Source organism: Papaver somniferum, chromosome 10 (assembly GCF_003573695.1).
Source record: "Papaver somniferum cultivar HN1 chromosome 10, ASM357369v1, whole genome shotgun sequence".
Classification (NCBI taxonomy): domain Eukaryota; kingdom Viridiplantae; phylum Streptophyta; class Magnoliopsida; order Ranunculales; family Papaveraceae; genus Papaver; species Papaver somniferum.
In genome coordinates, this window is record NC_039367.1 from 49745658 (window position 1) to 49764287 (window position 18630).

At 34.5% G+C, this 18630-nt stretch overlaps 2 long non-coding RNA genes across 10 annotated transcripts; one reads left to right on the plus strand and one right to left on the minus strand.

The window, feature by feature from the left end:
* Window positions 1–1300: 1300 nt before the first annotated feature.
* LOC113317275 lies at window positions 1301–4887 on the minus strand. Its single transcript, XR_003343374.1, has 3 exons — window positions 4700–4887; window positions 2581–2665; window positions 1301–1644 (listed from the first exon to the last, which is right to left on the minus strand). It is a non-coding gene; the product is annotated as an uncharacterized LOC113317275 (long non-coding RNA).
* A 7860-nt stretch (window positions 4888–12747) lies between these two features.
* On the plus strand, window positions 12748–16388 carry LOC113319301. Of its 9 annotated transcripts, none has more exons than XR_003345335.1 (7): window positions 12748–13169; window positions 13360–13407; window positions 13542–13603; window positions 13919–14514; window positions 14615–14679; window positions 14770–15132; window positions 15237–16388. It is a non-coding gene; the product is annotated as an uncharacterized LOC113319301 (long non-coding RNA). The 9 variants fall into 9 exon arrangements; XR_003345334.1 differs by having other exon boundaries at window positions 13545–13603; XR_003345332.1 differs by having other exon boundaries at window positions 12748–12981; window positions 13360–13603; window positions 13919–13999; window positions 14405–14514.
* The last annotated feature ends 2242 nt before the right edge of the window (window positions 16389–18630 follow it).

Here is an 18630-nt window from a genome sequence, read left to right on the forward strand (position 1 = left end):
TATTTTTAGTATTTTTTTTATTAAGTCATAAAATCGAATCTCATCAAGTCCGAGTGAACGACAACCTTTTTACCACTATAGCATAATCATATCAATTTTTGGCGCCAACGACGCGGACTTGTTTTTAGGTTAGGTTTTAGGTTTTATTTTTTAGGTTTATTTATTTATTTATTTAGGTTTATTTATTTTATTTTATTTCTTTTGTTAGATTTTACTTTGGGTATTTTTGTTTTTGGTGTGCAGGTTTTGCTGGAAACTAAAGGTGGAAAGTTGGACTTGCCTAAAAGAGAAGAAAATCCCAAACTCTTATTATTTATTTATTTTTAGATTTTATTTATTTTTGGAACTTTTATATTTTGTTTGCTTGTTTGTATATATTTTATTTAAAAAAAAAACATAAACACGAAAGCACATCATATTTGCATCGTCTCGCACCGATTAGTAGGAAAACATGGGGTTTAGTAAGGTGAATCCTATGGGCGTAATCATCTGAAACACCACAAGCCTTAGTCGCGAACCTTTGACCAGTCTCTGACTGTAGCTATATTTTGCTAAAGGTAACCCAAGCCTACCCAAAATAGTGAACCCCAGCATTTGCATTTTCACGTGCAAAGATTATGTCGACCTTGTATTATAATAGCCAATACAATGAATATCCGATTGAATTTCAAAATGGACATTATTCATATTACAACCATAATGTAAATAGTGGAAGGTTACGGTCCATACCATGGTGAGCCCAATTACTATTCACACATGCATCCATCGTACGAGCAAGAAGATTATAAAACTAGTTCTTCGTCTTTGGAGGATACAATCAAACTATTAAAAAGTAGTCCTTTTATGATCCTTTTGTTCTTATTCATCCTCTATAAGAGTCCCTCAGGAAATTATAGGAATCGACACGTAAGATAGATGAGATGAATAATTTAGTTATTGACTAAAGAAAACTTTCTATAGAGGAATCCCTCAAGTTGATGGCTGAGACGAACGAAAGAATTGCTCGAAATAATCTTAATTTCCAATACAGTGTTTTCAATAATAACCTTGAAAATGAGGATAGTTATTTGCATAATCAAGATGACGAGGTTAGAATTGGTAACACTACTTGTTTAGATGAGGGTCAATCATTTTCTTGTTATTATGATCATGATAAGGATAGTGCTGATGAAGAATTTGAAATATGTGGGCATAGTGATCAGGAATTTGTTACCCCAATTGAGATTTATAATTATAATGTTATTTCTAGTTCAAATCCAAATAATTTTAATAATTATTCACCTATTCAAAAAGACGAGAATTTGACTAAATATACCCCCGTTTTAGACGATGTAGTATTTGCTTTTGATTACTGTAGCGCCCTCAAAGCTAGCAGCTGACTAATCCAAGAGATTAACCATAAACTGAGGCACTACGATCTAAAACATTTATTTAAACATTAAGAAAGAAGTTCTAAACAAAGATTGACCCAAATCTAAACCCTCTCTGAAATAAATATAAGAACTCCTCTCAAATGATACATATTCGATAATCAGTTGGTTTACAAATAGAATATAAACACAGAATAAACATAGCGGAAGCTAACCAACTAACGAAACCAACTCCTCTAAGCTTTCATCGCCACGTATACATCTTGATCTGTCACTGAAAATTAAAGTGGGAATTGAGTGAGCACATCATCCCGAAGGGTGACCAGTAGAAATAACAACTAACTTTCGAGTAATCACCATAATGATTTAAAGACAATGCAAGTTTTGCTAAAAACGATAAAACACGGAAAAACATATTAAGCATATTAAAATAATAAGTTGTACTGAAATATAAAGTTCTACCAACCAATAAACCGGCGCGCATTCACAACATAAATAACAGTTGAGCGACGTCTTCCTTCGGAGTAGCAAGGAATGACTGTTGCGGATTTTTCAATGATCATTAATGCCCCCCTGAGGTTTTCAGGTCTCGAAGTCATAAACGATATGTACCTTATCAGTACCTCATTCTACGCACACTCTACATATCAACTCATTCTCTCTAAACACCAAAACATAATATAATAGCTTTTTAAAGTAATTTAAAAGAACAGTAAACATCCATGCATACAGAATAGTCCCCTCTATGAAAAAGTATTCCATAGGCTGTTTTTACGCCTCCTATGGTAATACTGGACACCTCAGTACCCACTTAAGGATACCCTCCGGGCCTATTTAATATTGGATGCTTTTATGCCCCTACACAAGTGCTTAAAAACTAGGTATAAAGTGCGGTGAAGGAACTAATTCTATACACCAATCAAAAGGAAACCTTCTTCCTTTCATGTTAACAATAAGTAAAGAATGTAATCACTTTCCAGTCAATGGAAAGAATCACTTTTAAGAAAATAAGTAAATACTCCCAAAACACAGATATTAGTTGTTTTTAAAGATCCAAACCCATCCCAAAATGTAAAGGAAAACTAGTTTGTATTACACAAATAATATATGCATACACATATCATATACTAACAATGATATGCGTGGATTTCACAATAGATAGATTTGTAAAACAATAATGAATACAGGAGAGTTCGTTATCAATTCCCACCTCTTTCGATGACAAGCCTCGCCTACCTCGAGATGTTCAATCCACCGGATCATCCTTTAAATCGATCATTGTTAATAAGGAGTAACTGTTAATCACAGAAACACTCTAAGAATTAGCCAAAAGGCTCATACAAGGTTGAAATCAAGATCTCATACAATTATCTAGTTATAGGCTAAGTGAACTATCTAATTGTTCTAAGCCCATCTAAAATGTTAAACCTTTTCATCTTCCATCTTTAGCACATCTAAAATTTACTAATTCAATTAGGTTGATTCTATAATCCATTAGATTTGTCTTATGAATATCTACAACTTTGTACAAGTAACCAAAGTTCAATACAGACCACAAGGGTTTATTTCATGTTCATTAAGAAAATTAACTCTAAGCCCAAGTCCACTAACAAGCCCATTAACTAAGGTCCAGTCCATCTGAGTCAACTGCCGGTCAAAATGGTCAAACTAACGGTCAACGTCTAAGTCTAGGTTAAAGTCAAGTCAAATAGTCAAGGTCAACTGGTTAACTCAGTCTACTGAGTCAGGCGAGTCACTACTGAGTTCAACTGATTCAACTCAAACAGGCAAAAATATTCAGATCAGTCAGTTTAGCTATCTAAGATGACTAATAGGCTTAAATCTATGAAGCAGAGCAGAACAGACAAGATCAAATATATTTCTAACTCTCTTTACAAAAACACATAGCCAAAACATCTCTTCCTTGGTTCAGTTCAATCACTATAGTCACCATTTCTAATTTAATTCCAATACATCACCACCTCAACTTCTCATACACTCAAGACAACAATCCAGTCTTGCGACAATCAAACACACTGCAATCTATTCCATAATCACCAACAGCTCATTGTGAACATCCACTCAAGATTCCGTCCTTACTTCAAATGTTCACAAATCATTATTCTAAAACTTCTGCCAGTTCAACAACACTACTACAAACTCATTCATACCACCTGCAACTTCAGTTGAGATCATCTTCAGTCCACTATTCATAGTTACAATTCTCGCAACCCCTGAACCTGATTATACCAGCACAACCATTCACTTTTCTTCATATAATCACATCTTCCTATTTGGTCCATCACTGCAATATAACACACACAAGTTCATCTCTTTACAATATCCACTTGTCCCTTGTATTCTCAGATCTTCATTGGTTGCCATTCACAGCTTTTCGGCATCATAGAACCACTGGGATCAACACCAATCAACCCAGACTAACCCACAACATCATTATCTGAGATACAAACTCAGAATTCTAACACCACCACCATTCATATTTCAACTCAGCAATTCTACATATACCACATTGCAAAACTGCCACAAATTTAACTTACAACTCCTATTTGCACCACAGTTCAGTTAGACTCAACTTCTACCATTTCAATCACCACCATTTCATCTAGACTCAACTCTTATCTGCCACCAATTCAGCTTCTAACATTCATTATCTAGTTGTAACCCATACCAGCTCTTCCTTGATTAACATTTGCAATCTCAGTATCATCATTATCAACATCAACATCACATTAGATGAAAATAAATACAATTTTAATTATCCATCTCAGCCTTCAGCTAGCCACCACAACTCCTAATCAATACAACTAGCACCACCATCTCAGTTCACCACACCAGCAATCTCAAAACACTAACAACCACCATCACTACTAACTCATTTCATTCCCTGAAATAAATTCCCTGTAATTAAACCCACAATTATCAACCCCATTGAGACAGCAACAGACCCATCTTCATATCCTCTAACCTTAATTCGATTCACATCTCAATTCTACACAAAACCATCTTCTAAAATAAAAACACTAACTTCTGATTCTTCTCTGCAAAACCTTGAATTAAAATCCCAAACTCAATCACCTCAGTCTAATCCATCTTCTTCATCAGATAAAACCGACTCAATCAACCTACTTCACAAGAACCCTAATTTCTGGTTGATTTAAGAAAAGAACAGAAACCCTAATTTCCTATGAACTCAAAATTAAACTTCATACACCACCTCTATACATAAATTAACAACAAACCCACTCTATAACTAAACAAAACATAATGATTTCATAAAGAAACATCAATCGATTTGAAACCTAAATTACCTGTTTTCGGTTCATTAACAAAACCATCTTCTTCTTCAAAATTCACAGAACAATCACCCCTTCTTCGTCTATCAAACTAGATAATTTATTCTCCTAAGTTTCTTTTTGATTTCACGGCTTCAGAAATGATCTCAGAATCGCCAGAGAGAAAACGAAGAAGAATAGAAGAAGAAGAAGAAGAAGAAGAAGAAGAAGAAGAAATAAGAAGAAGAAGAGAAATGATTTCTGTTCGACACGTTTTGATGGTGATAAGGCCAAAGGAAAATGATAAAGGCACCCACCGAAATTATATGGGCAGCCATGTGGTCTATAAAGGAAATGACAATTCTACCCTTCATATATATCTGACGAAATATGCTTCGTCTGGTATCCGAATGACACGTTCGAGTAGCCCATTTCGCATAACTTTTCGAGATATATCTAGTGATGCTAGTTTCATATCTAAATCGTTGTTAGATTAATTTCTATTAATTAAAATCTACGCTAGCTAATCGAGTCATTAACGGCTTAATCGTGTCTTGACCGGTCTAATAGCGTTGACGAGCTTGAGGGTCGTTGCAATTACGAAGCCAATAATGATTTAGAGGAACGAGTTTATTCTGAGAATAATATTTTAGAGTCTAAGGATTTAGAAACAATAGTCTTAGACGAAGAAGATGAACTCGTAGAGCTTTTAAATATGTGTGAGGATGCATCACCTGAGTATACCCTACAAGAAGAAATTGACAATTTTCAGGATTATGATGATCTAGAAATTAGGGAAATTATATCTAGACTATCTATAGACACCCCAAACTCTAAGTTTGGGGGTGATTATCATTCTCCCTGTGCCTTACCTTTAGTTCTTACAGAGATCCCTCACTTGGGACTTGACATATGTACCTCAACCATTTTAAAAGATCATCTTCAGACATGTCTTCCTGAACCTAGTGATATCCATAAGGAAGTTCAGTTATTAGAAACCCATCCTCAGGTTGATGTGGTTTACCCAGGCTATGATATCCAGATTGATTTTGTTTTCCCAACAAAAAGTTTTCTTCCGATTGTGGGAACATATGAATTTCGAATGTGACAATTATTAAATGTATTTTCTGAATTAAACTTTTTAGGTATTAGTCAAATTCAAGTTCCAGACTATTGTCAAAGCGAAAATGTTGCAAAAATCAATAATTTTTAGCACTCTGCACTCTACGAATGCATATTCCCACAATAATAATATAAGTGCATTTTTCTCAAATATGTAGTGTTGTGAAATCATCACTGCATTTCGTATTTTGGTTGAATCATTGAAATATTTAGATTTATTTTTATTTTTAAGCTCTTTGATCCATTAATGAAATATTTAGATTTTTAGACCACATTGAAAACCACGAACGGAGGTAGTATTTTTTTCTAAGCTATGTTACCCACAATAAAACATCATGTAAACCCTACATCCTCAGCAGTTTTGTTTTAAAACTCCTATTGCTATGTGAGTTTGATATTTTAATGGTGAAGTGCAGACTGCATATTTTGAAAGAGAAAAAAGCACTTGCGTGTATTTGAAATTGGCTTCTCTTAAATGTAGCCCACACTATTATTAACCATAGCCCAGAAAATTTAAGTTAAAATGGAAAACCAAACAAGTCTTAATTTTTTGCCAACAATTAAACTTAAATCCTTCTTCCTCAAAATCAAAATAAACTTTAATTTTTTTCTTCTTAATCATACTTAAGATTAATTAAAATTGTTCTTTTAGTATTCTCGCAAATGAACAATTTTGTATAAACCCTATTTCTTACTTTTTCCCAAAAACAAGATAAACTCTAATTCTTATTTTCTCTAAAAAAAAAAAAATTAACTATGATTATATCAAAATTGAAGGTGTATATTCTAATTGAAATTCCACAACAACGTCAATTGAAATGGAATTACCTAAGGTTTTAATTCTTTTCCTAGGACCATTCTCCTAGGAACTCCATAAACATAATCTATAAGATACGTTTTTTTTTCTTCTCAATCATGATTATACTAAAATTGATTGAGGGTGTTGATTATTCTTTAAAAAAAAAATTTACTTATGTCAAATATCTTACATAAACTTGATTAGATAATTAACTTTTTTATTTTTTTTGTTTTTGTTGATTTGATCGAGGGATTTAACGATTATCTTATCATTATGGGCTATACATAATAATTAAACATAATTCTGTGGGTTATAAAAGGTCTTTTTGGTTAATTTAAGCACTTATTTTAAATGAGTTATGGTTAATAATTGTGTGAGCTATATTTAAGAGAAGCCTTGAAATTTGCTATAGAAAAATCATGGGATGAAATTGTGCAATTATTAAAACTGTATACTAAGTACGTTCCTGACTAATTTATTTGCAGCTGCAGGAGTTCTTTACAACAAAGAAAGCCTGGCCAAATTCTAGAATTCATCTGTGTCCAGCTATATATTTTTTCACGACTTATTTCAAAGAACAGGATAGAGATAATTATGGAAAAAAATGTAAACTTATGCTAGCTCTGAGATCTCTAGTGATTGATAATTTAAAGCTGATCGAGAATCCTCATGTAAATAAAGAACAACTCTATTCGTCTTCGCCAATTCCGTTATGCAGGCCGAACCAAACGGAAAAACTTAATGTCAGGAACAACTTTACTTTATTAGTTTATTCGAGCAATAAGATGTCTCAAGATATCCAGAAAATTATCGTGGCAGAACCATTTGTCTGTCCGTCCCTGTTAGTGATAAACCTGATACTCCTATTCTTTTACCCTCCCCACCAAACACAAAATGGAAAAAAAAGAAAAGATATACACATCTTTCATGAAGGGAGAATGTGAGCACATTCAGAATTAGACTTCACTGATGTACATAGGTTCCAGATAATCACCTTCCAAGCTTCCCAAGATCTGAAATTCCCTATCCGTTTCAATCCACTTCATTCCAAGGTGTAGCTCAGGTGAGTCTGAATGATGACATTATTTTTACAATTTTATAGAACTGTAATAACACAACATCAGTCATCATCAATATGGATTTCCACTAATTGCAACATCAGTGAGAATCATATCACTTGCAACGAAGTCTAGCAAAGGATATCACCCTTTGCAGAATTTTCAATTGGATGTACATATTACTGATAGTATGATTTAAATTATCTTTGTAATGAAAAATCACAAACTGATAGTTAAAAATTAAAGCAGTGAAAAAAATACCAGTACATATTACCTTACAAATGGAAGGATACCTACAATTGATCAACCCTAACATTGCTAATATTATAATTGAAGAGAGTACTGCGAGAGGAGTGTCGTAAAACAACGGTGTTGGAAACAATAACTTTATCATCACCGTTGTTGCCAATTAGATGTTCGAAACTGCCATTTTGCATCCTGCATTATAAATCATAGCCAATTCATTATAATCACAAGTTCACAACCAACTCAATTCATTGAAATAAAGAGCAGAAAAAAAGGAACTAAAATACTAAAAAAATCTGCTAACAGCACAGAGGTGCAAGAGCTAGCAATAGAGCTACCAATGTTGGGCATCGAAAAACTTCTTCCTACTGCTCTTCCTATCTGCATAATATATTCCAATGCTGGGCCCTTGACAAACCTAACTAAGCATTTTTATCTGACTTGGGGAGCCTCAGTTAGACGGCTTGTGTGACTGAGAGTTGAATTCCAGCTAGTTGAATTAGTCATCAAAAACAGTTTGGGCGCCTATATTACTGATAAAAAAATCACACATTTATAATAAAAGAACACAACTTTCTCAGGAGCAGGCGAGCAGAGCAGCCAATGCTTTAGCAAAAGAGAAAATGTGTACTTGACTCTAGTGTTCTTTTTCATATTTCTATCACAACCAACAACACATATTACTTATATATAACTGAATTGTTCGTTGAGTCCTAATGAATCATCTATGTCTTAGCGGGCACTGGAAGTACAAACAAACGCTTTATGGCTAATAAGTAATAAGCACGGTTTAGGGCTAATAAACACAATATTGAAAGCAATCTTGGACATTCAATAATCAGAACCCATTCTCATTCTTCCTACCAGATTCTCTTATGGACTAAATTTTTTCACAGTTGATGGTCCTAATGCTAACCTTCTTCAACTAAAAAATTAATCAAAACCCATATTCAATAATTATCATAAAACAACAAAAATCAAAACTTTTGCATCAAAACCAGTACTAATTCATAAAGAACAGAAAATTGAGTTACACACCTTAATATAACTGATTGAATAAGCTCTGGTGCTCTTCAACCTATTGAGACAACGAATTTGCATCATCGATCAACATATCCCCTTTACATGCAAAATATGTTCACAATTATAACTAAGAGAACTAAAACCAATTTAAGAGTGACCATTGTGCTTGAGTAAATATTTCACAGTAGGAGTTGAACTTACGATGTACCTTTGTTGGAATGATATACATCCCTGTATGTATAACTTTGCTTAGACCCATCCATGTTTGTGAGGAAAAAGAGTCTCATATTTACTCCATGACTTGTATCCTCGAGGCTTTGCAAAGAGTATATCGAAATCCTAATTATTAAGTCATGGAGTATGATATTGTGTCAATTCCAAAACCACCACAATATATACTTGAAGACATACATTTTTCTTGAAAGGAGTTTATATATCTCATAGGAGGCTATACCTATTTTCTGTAGCTAAAATCAGCTTGAAGAAAAATTTCCAAAAGGTTTATTCAGTGACTACCATATAATGTCATAAAGGACCTTGAAGCAACCTGCAAGTGGATCAAATAAGGTGCAAGATCAATAAAGAAATTGAATTAGATCAAATATCTAGTCTTGAATACAATAAGACCAAGATGAAAAGGAAAATTTATTACCATTTATATGGAACAAAGAGAGAAGTGATAGTGCAGTCAAAGTTTGAGATCTGAACTCCCACGGTTCCATTGTTAAATTCAAATCTCTGGTACTTTCTGGTGTTTAGCTATAGCTTCCGTTAGTTTTTCTCATCAAAATGTTGCCTAAGCTATGTTTTAGTATTTTCTTTAATGACAATACCATAATTTAATTGAACATCTCAACCAGGGGCGAATTCAGAACGACTATTCAGTGGGGCATTCATGGTCATTGAAAATCATATCTAAGTCCCATATCATAATGGGAAACAGTTTCATATGCACAAAAAATTCTTGTACCTTTCCTATAAAATAGGATTTGTGATATATTAAACCTTTTTGGGTAAGTTTTTAATTGTGACGAATATAATGGGATGATTTCAAAGCTACACAAAAATTACATGGAAATTATAGGAATATCTTTATAATTTCAACATTTTATGGGGTCTAAGAATAACTTTAGGAATAAAAATATCTAAATTTATATGGGTGCGTGTACGATTTCAGGGGGCAGTGACCCCACTAGCTCCCCCTTGGATTCACCCCTGATTCTCAACAATCAAAACAACAACCTAGTTAACAATTAAAAAAACCAACCCACGTAATAAAAACACCCAAACACGCGAAAATACAAAAAGTTGGAACTTAAGAAGGTCAATGCATAAATTTCTATGCTCTAGCGAAGGAAGATACCAGTACATATTACCTTATAAATGTAAGGATGCCTACAGTTGATCAACCCTAACATTGTTTATATTATCCGATTTTTTTAAAATTCTAAGTCATATGAGCTCACACGTCGCACGGTAAGCGTCACTCTCCCCTCTCCAAATTGTAGAGAAATTCTCTCTTTTTGCGCCATGTCATTCCTAATTTTTATCGCAATCCGGAAAAAATAACTAGGCAAATAAAACAAAAACCCTCTTTTTCCTCAGAAAATTAAGAAAAAATTTTGGGGAAATAAAAACTTATCGAGGAAAAAAACAACTAAACTTGCGGAAAAAAACTCAGTAAAACCTGAAACTTACAGGGGGTTAGTCGTGGGAGAGTTCGAGAGATTTTAATGTATTTAGGTTTTCTCCTGTTAGTCCTGAGGGAGTTTGAGGGAGTCTCTCCAAACCTCCGTTAGTCGTGGGGGAGTTTAGAGGAGTCTCCTAAACTCTCTAGAAAACACCTGTTAGTCGCTGAGGAGTTTAAAAAAAGCTCTTGAACTCCCTGTTAGTCATAAAACCCTACAATAGTAGGGAGTTGGTTGCTTTGGGGAGTTCGAAGGAGTTTTTAGTGTATTTTGGTCTCACAACAAATCTCTCAAAAGAGTAGAGATTTGGGAAGGAGTTTGGTGCGCAGAAAACCATAGGAGAAAGAAGAGGAAACGTTTTTTTCCAGGTATGTTTTTTTTCTTCTTTGATCTCAATGATTGTTTATAATAGTTTGATTTGTGTACTATTTTGATTGTTTTTCATATCTTTGATCTCCATGATTGTGTTATTTTGATTGTGTGTATAGTTTTTTTTTGTGGGTACTCTCTCTCTGTCAAAACCCTAATTTGTGGTTCAAAAGATCTTGATAAGAAATGACATGATTTGATTATAATGATATCTTTAAATTCAACCACTGGAATATGATGAAATTTGAGTATGTCGTAGTTTACCTTGTTATAGAAGTACAGTAAAATTTTCACGCGGATCAGGTCACGTTTTCTACTGAAAAGCTTGCACAATATATGACTATGGTCTGCTGAGTTTAAATCCCGAATAGGGGACTGATTCCTATTTATCTCATTCTCCGCTTATCGGACAAATCTGAAATTTTAGTATGATGTTTGTATATATGAAGGTTACCTACTGTAGAAATTTCATGAAGTTCTGATCACTTTAGGTACACCAAAGTGTGAGAAATCCGGAACTGAATTCTGTATGCACGTATTGAAAGTAGTCGGGTTCTGAGTAATGTATCTTTTTAATGAACCGTTGGAATGCTATGATTTTTGAGTGTGTTGTGGAATATTGAGTTGTAAGTGTACCATAAAAATTTAAAGAGGATCAGGTAAGTATTATTACTACAAAGATTGGACAATCTGAAACTGTGTTTCGGTGAAACAGAATTCCTTTACAGCTATCTTCATAATTTGTTATGTCATCATGCATTAATTGGCTTGCTACTTTGCATGGGTGTCATTGAGAATCACTATCACTTGTTAACTCATCGTATTTAGACACATACTTCTCTTCTATTCTATATGCCAAAGTTCAATACAGTGGCGTACTTCATTCCGTATTGGCGTGTTTTAGCCAATTCATACGGTGCTTTTGTTGCAAGGAGTTGCTAAGGGATTTTCTTTGATTAACAATTTGGCTAAGTAGCTCTGCGTGTTAGTACTGTGTAATCTAGTATCACATTTTTTTATCATGTTTACATTAGACTGTTTGGTGTTATTACTATCCTTGCTTTGTTAAGTTCTAGTATTAGTCTACGTACTAATGTAGTTAACATGTCACACCATAGAATGGAAAAATCCAGCCAACCTGCTGAAAACAACAAGAAAAAAAAGAATGTTAGGAAGAATAAGAATACGGAACCGGAAACGGAAGTGACTACGAATTACAAACAATGGACAATTCGAGAGACTGAGAAATTATTGGAACTGTTGGTAGAAGCTACACTTGAGAAGAAGAAAGACACTAGTAGATGTTTTACTAAGAGAATAATGGAAGAGGAGATACTTCCAAAACTTAACCAAGCATGTGGTTGTGACAAATCTTTTGAGAACTATAAAGGGAAACATAGATGGTTGAAGACTAGATTTGGTCAATACCAGGATTTGTTTATATCTTGTACTTCTGGATTCGGTTGGAGAAAGAGTATAACGGATGATATGTGGGAAAATGTTCGTGAACAAAGGGAGTTAGAATTGTATGGAGACCGTTAAATTGAAGGGAAAAAAATTTATCTCGTTGCACAAAATAACATACTATTGATACAGAGATATGATCATTTTCATTTATTTTTTTCTTTTTGATTAAAGATCAATGTTATTTGCAAATAAGGGTTTATTGTTTCTTAAAAGAGAATGAGTTAGGAGTGAACTCTCTCAAACTCCCCCAAACTCCCTCTAATAAACTCTCTCAAACTCCCTACACTCCCCCAAACTCCCAGAACTCAAAAACACAAAACTCTCTCAAACTCCCTACACTCTCTCAAACTCTCTCAAAATCCCTGAGATTTAAAATACACTCAACTCCCCCGAAATCATTCGAGGACTAACCCCCGGTACTTTCGCCGTCTCTTTTCTCCGTCCCTGATCCTATTTTCTTCGCCTCTTAGTTCATCGCATGCATGTGTTTTGATCCAAGGGAGAGTTCTGTACGTTTTTATTTTCCATGGGAGATTTTTGCTATTGGTAAACCCTTACCTTTCTTTTCTGTCTCTTTGTTTCTCTGCATCATAAACCCTAACCCTTCCACCTCCAGTTTACCCACCCCTTCTCTGATTGTTTGGCTAGATGTTTTTCTGATTCGTGTTCGTTTTTTGTTGCGGGCATCTTCATCATGGGTCATTGAGAAAAAATCCCCCTCTTGGTCGGATATAGTATGATTCAATTTTCTTTTTTAGGTTATTATATATTTTTAAATCCGATTAGGGTTTACCCTAAGCCTGATATTGATTGATCTAAATTGCAGTATCATGCAAAAGGATTTTAAGGGTTTCTTTTTTGATTTTTAAAGTTCTCTATTTTTATATTAGAAAACTGTTTGATTAATTTGGATGTAATTTTCAGATTCAGTACTGGTGATAACAACTCGCAGAGCAGGGAAATGGAAGAAAGGTAAAATTCATAATTCTTCATTGATCTACTTCTTTTGTCAGGTTGATTTTTAGGGTACTGCAGATCCACAAAAAATATCAGATGTTTTATGGATTTGAACTTCAAAATGTTTTTCTAACGGTGTTGTTGATAAGAAGGAGAAAAAGGAAAAAGATAGTATCTTTTGTACCATTATTCGTGCAAAATCCCAAGAAAGGTGAGTGGGTCATTTTTTTCTTCTTTATTTAAGCATGTATATATGCTTGTTAAAATCCCATGAACTCCAGAAACCATGTATGCTTATTAAAATTTATTTCACACTCTCTTGCACGGTCTATATATATATATGAAGTAGAGTTGCAGAAACCATGTATGCTTATTAGAATACTGGAGTGACATATTAAGTTCTTACAAACGCATGTTTTATTTTTCCACGAGCATATAAAGAGTTCTTTGTTTCCGTAGTTACGTTTGTATTTGGAAACAAAATCTACAAATTTAGGCTATTGATTCAGGTGTTTATCTATTATAGAGTAATTTTAAAGAGAAGGCGAAAGGAACATAAAGGTTTTGCACTGTCGCAATATGCAAGAAAATTATCAGGAACGGTTAGGTGATTGCAATCCCGTTGTTGTTTTTTATTTTTTATGACTAAGTAACAGTATGGTCACTGTTACGACTATCTTTAAGGATCTCATCAAAAAACAATTGGAAGAGAATGCATCCTTGAAAGCCGAAGTGCTAGCTCTTCTGAGGTGGGAATAGATCAGGCATGCCTTCTCATTTAATGTACTTTAGGACTTGACTCATGGATACTGCCACTGAAATGGACTATGCAAAGTACATTGCATATAAATGTGAAATGTATGTGTACAATGCAAAAATTGCCACTACTAACCAACACTAAACTCTCTCTATATGTGAACTGATAGTCACTTTTGTTATTATTCTTTTTGTTTTTGTTTGATTGTTAAAATTTAACATTATAATGTGATTTTTGTGTTAATGACTACTGCAGTACAACCACTGCAGAAATTAAGTATAACTGCTACTGGATGCAACTTATGATGCAGCCACTGCAAAAGTTAAGTATAACTGCTACTGGATGCAACCTACGAATGCTGGCAGGTACGTTTTTCACAAATTTCAAACCTATCATCGTCAAATAATGTCGTCTACGGGGTAAAATACAAATGACTGTCCTAACTGGATATTTTTCATTTTTCAGTAGCTACAAGCCAACCTAGCTCTACCATCCTCCAATTCTGATGGCACAAATTCAATTTTCTGAAAGTAATCATAAAGTTGTTGTTTCAATTATACAAAAAATGCAATCTGAATCTATTCGATTTTTGCTTCTTACTTTTTTTCTTTATCATCAAGGCCATCGAGAAGTCATACTTTGGTCACTGTCAGAATGAGACACAGGAAATGTAGTTTTCTTACAATGCTCATGTCATCCATGACAAGGTAAGTTTTCTCATCATAGTAACGAAAATTTACAGTACGTTGAATTCTACTAATACACTTCTCATATAACCAATGTGGATCTTATACGTTCCCTTTTCTATTGTTTAACCTTGCATATTTGTTGCTATATCCACGGTATTGCTCTATTTAACCCATGTAATCCATACGAGACTCCAACAGTCTCCAAGTCTCCAATTTGGTGCTCAAAATCCATCAGCTGATGTCGTACCAGGAACTCTAAGAGCGGTAGATGAATAAAAGAAAGATTAAAGGCAGGTAATTTCTGAAACCACCCTACTGCTCTATATATCATGTACATCTCTAACATAGTAATTTGATAATATCTGACAAACATTTGATCGTAATCCCTCTAACCAAAGTTCAAGAGCCGAGTACAAGGCGTGTCTGGCATTGGCTTGGATCTGTTTAGAAGCCAACATGCAAACAAGGTACGGTGATGGTGATATGTTAACAATGGGTGTTGAAAACGTTTTGGTGGCTGTATTTGGTAGTTGTACGTGCTGGGGAACGATCTGTTGAAGGATATCGACTGCGTTTAAGCCGATAAACTGGCGAGAAAAGAGGTTCCATGGACTGCTGCTGCCACTGATTTCGTGTGGCAAAATGGTGATGAACGGAGAGGATCATGAGGTTGTTCTCAGCTGGAATAAAATAAGGATGATGGATGGATGTACAAAGATTGTGAAGCTTGAGTTCAAGACATACATACAACAATAACAACAACAGTGGATATTGGGGGCTTTCTATATGCATTGAGGACTGGATTCGCGCCATGGAGTTCAAGGAGTAGTAATTGAAGATGGGTTTTGCATGAAGCTGTTGGATCAGCGAAGATGGATTTTCTTACAAGGGCGCCGAACCAGTGGTGTTAATACTGTGATTGTTGCTTTTGATTCAGGGATTCAGGGGTTTTGACCTAAAATTGGCGTTGGTTGTGATGGATGTTACCAGTATTAAGAGTGCAGTGACTGCAGTCAGTGATGGTGATAACACATGTATGCTGATTTAGGTCATAATTCAGTTGGATTTAAATTCAAGTTCAAGGAGAAAGGGAAGTGAACAACTGCGAAGAAAAATGAAGTTGGGGTCGTTAGGAACCAAAAAAAATAAAAAAACAAACAAACCCTAACTTCTTTTTCTTCCCTCTTTTCTTCCACCGGTGGAGTAAACCGCCACATTGAGAGGTGGGTGTGCAATTGCGCCCCCTCAAATGTAAGCTTCCAAGCCTAATTTAAGCAATTTTCCTCCCATTTTAGTCATTTTTGCACCCCCTAAAATGTGTGCATGATTGATAATTTGCCCACCCATTTCTAGAATTCTGGCCCCCCCTGAGTAAACCCTAACTTCTTCTTTTTTTTATATAATTTTGATTAGGGTTTGCTTTCCTTGCAAATACTTTGCTGCCATCTTTTCTGCCTTTTGTGCAAGTGAATCTATGGTAACCTAAACGGCTAAACCTATTCTCTTTTGCACTTAAAAATTGAAAGTGCAGCATTATTGCTTTAACATTATAGAGTGTGTACGGGTGAAATTTCACTATTCTAAAATTTAAATTTTGATTGTAGATTTAGATTTGATCAAAGATTTGTTAATTTTATTAGAATTAAAAATGTAAATTTTAAGTAGGATTCTTATCATCATCAGCATGGAATTGTAATTTGAGGATTAACTTAATTTTTTTTTTAGAACATAGACTTGCTTGAATTATAAGAAGTATAATCGGACATTGGATACTATTTAAAAAAAATCGGAGTATAGGCTTTCATGTGGTTCATGATATGCAAGCCTTTATTCTGTTTAAGATGTCTCTTATTTCTCATTGAAAATCCAATACAATTGCAATGGACTATTAGTCATTGGTTACTGACTATTTTGCTTATTGTGTTTGAAGTTGCATGAGATGATCTTTGGGGAATCAACTATGAACCAAAAGAAAGGGAAATCTTGGATCAATCTTTGGATTATTAGTCATTGGCTGTTGGATTTTCTCCATCTTCTCTATGATACATACTTTGTTAGAGTGTAATTAGCCTTTCATATGATGATCATAGGTTGTTTTACTCTACGTGTTTTAAAGATGTAGTTAGTTTTTGGTTTTTGCAGAAGTTGAATTACTTTTGGGACCAGAAGAAAGGGCAATCTTTGAGCAAAATGAAGCTCTTGATCTTACTAAAATATCAATTGTTAGTTACTTGAACCTTTGTTGTCTACTTGATTTTCGTTCCCTTTAAAGTTTGCTAGAAAGGGTATGCATTCATAGTTCAGTTTTGGTGTTTGAAAATTGTTACGACTCTTAACATAGAGAAAGTGGAGACCACTGCATAGTCAAGTCAGAATTATTTTATGCATAAACTACTTTGAGATGGTGCGGATATTGACGGTATTGATAAGGAAAAATTTGTAGTGGTTGTAAAAATGCTTCAGTGTATGAAAGTTTGTTTATTTTATTGAAGTCAAATGAGCTTGAATAAGTTTTGCAACAAAAGAGACTGTTATTACTCATATTTGAAAAGTGGGGGTACAACAACCTCACCCAATATTTCTCTTATCAATCTGTATGGACTAACTCCAATATAATTTTAAGAGAATCAACTAGACAGTTTGATTCAATCTTAACAAAAAGTATATCAAGGAGTTATATCTCCATTTCTCGATTCAATACTTACTCAAGCAAATAGAATTCTGCGAGTCTAATTGAATACAAGAGAAATTAACTTGAACGGTACCAAAGACCAATGTTCAAGGATCAATCAATTTCAATCAACAACCAAAAGTCGGATTTCCCAAATGATCGATTCAACGCACAACCTGTGATATTTCAATTATATAACAAAATAAAATGCGAAAAAGAAATAACACAGACACCATAAGTTTTGTTAACGAGGAAACCGCAAATGCAGAAAAACCTCGGGACCTAGTCCAGATTGAACACACACTGTATTAAGCCGCTACAGACACTAGCCTACTACAAACTAACTTCGGTCTGGACTGTAGTTGAAACCTAATCAATCTCACACTGATCCAAGGTACAGTTGTACTCCTTATGTATCTGATCCCAGCAGGATACTACGCACTTGATTCCCTTAGCTGATCTCACCCACAACGAAGAGTTGCTACGACCCAAAGTCGAAGACTTTAATAAACAAATTTGTATCACACAAAAAAGTATATAGGAATAGATAAATCTGTCTCCCACAGAAATACCTGCGAGTTTTGTTCCGTCCTTTGATAAATCAAGGTGAACAGGAACCAATTGATATATCGGACTTATATTCCCGAATAACGACCTAGAAATATCAATCACCTCACAATAATCTTAATCGACTAGCGAAACAAGATATTGTGGAATCACAAACGATGAGACGAAGATGTTTGTGACTACTTTTCTATCTTGCCTATCGGAGATATTAATCTCGAGCCAATTATTCCAATTGCACTCAACACGATCAGATCACGCAACTACAGAGAAGATAGTTGGGTCTGGCTTCACAATCCCAATGAAGTCTTCAAGTCGTTAACCTACAAGGTCTCGATAGAAACCTAAGGTTAAAGGAGAATCGACTCTAGCTTATACAACTATTATCACACATGAGGTGTGGGGATTAGGTTTCCCAGTTGCTAGAGTTCTCCTTTATGTAGTCTCCAAATCAGGCTTTGCAATCTAAGTTACCTTGGTAATAAAGCATTCAATATTCACCGTTAGATGAAAACCTGATTAGATTCAAGTTAAGATCTTTCAACCGTTAGATAGAA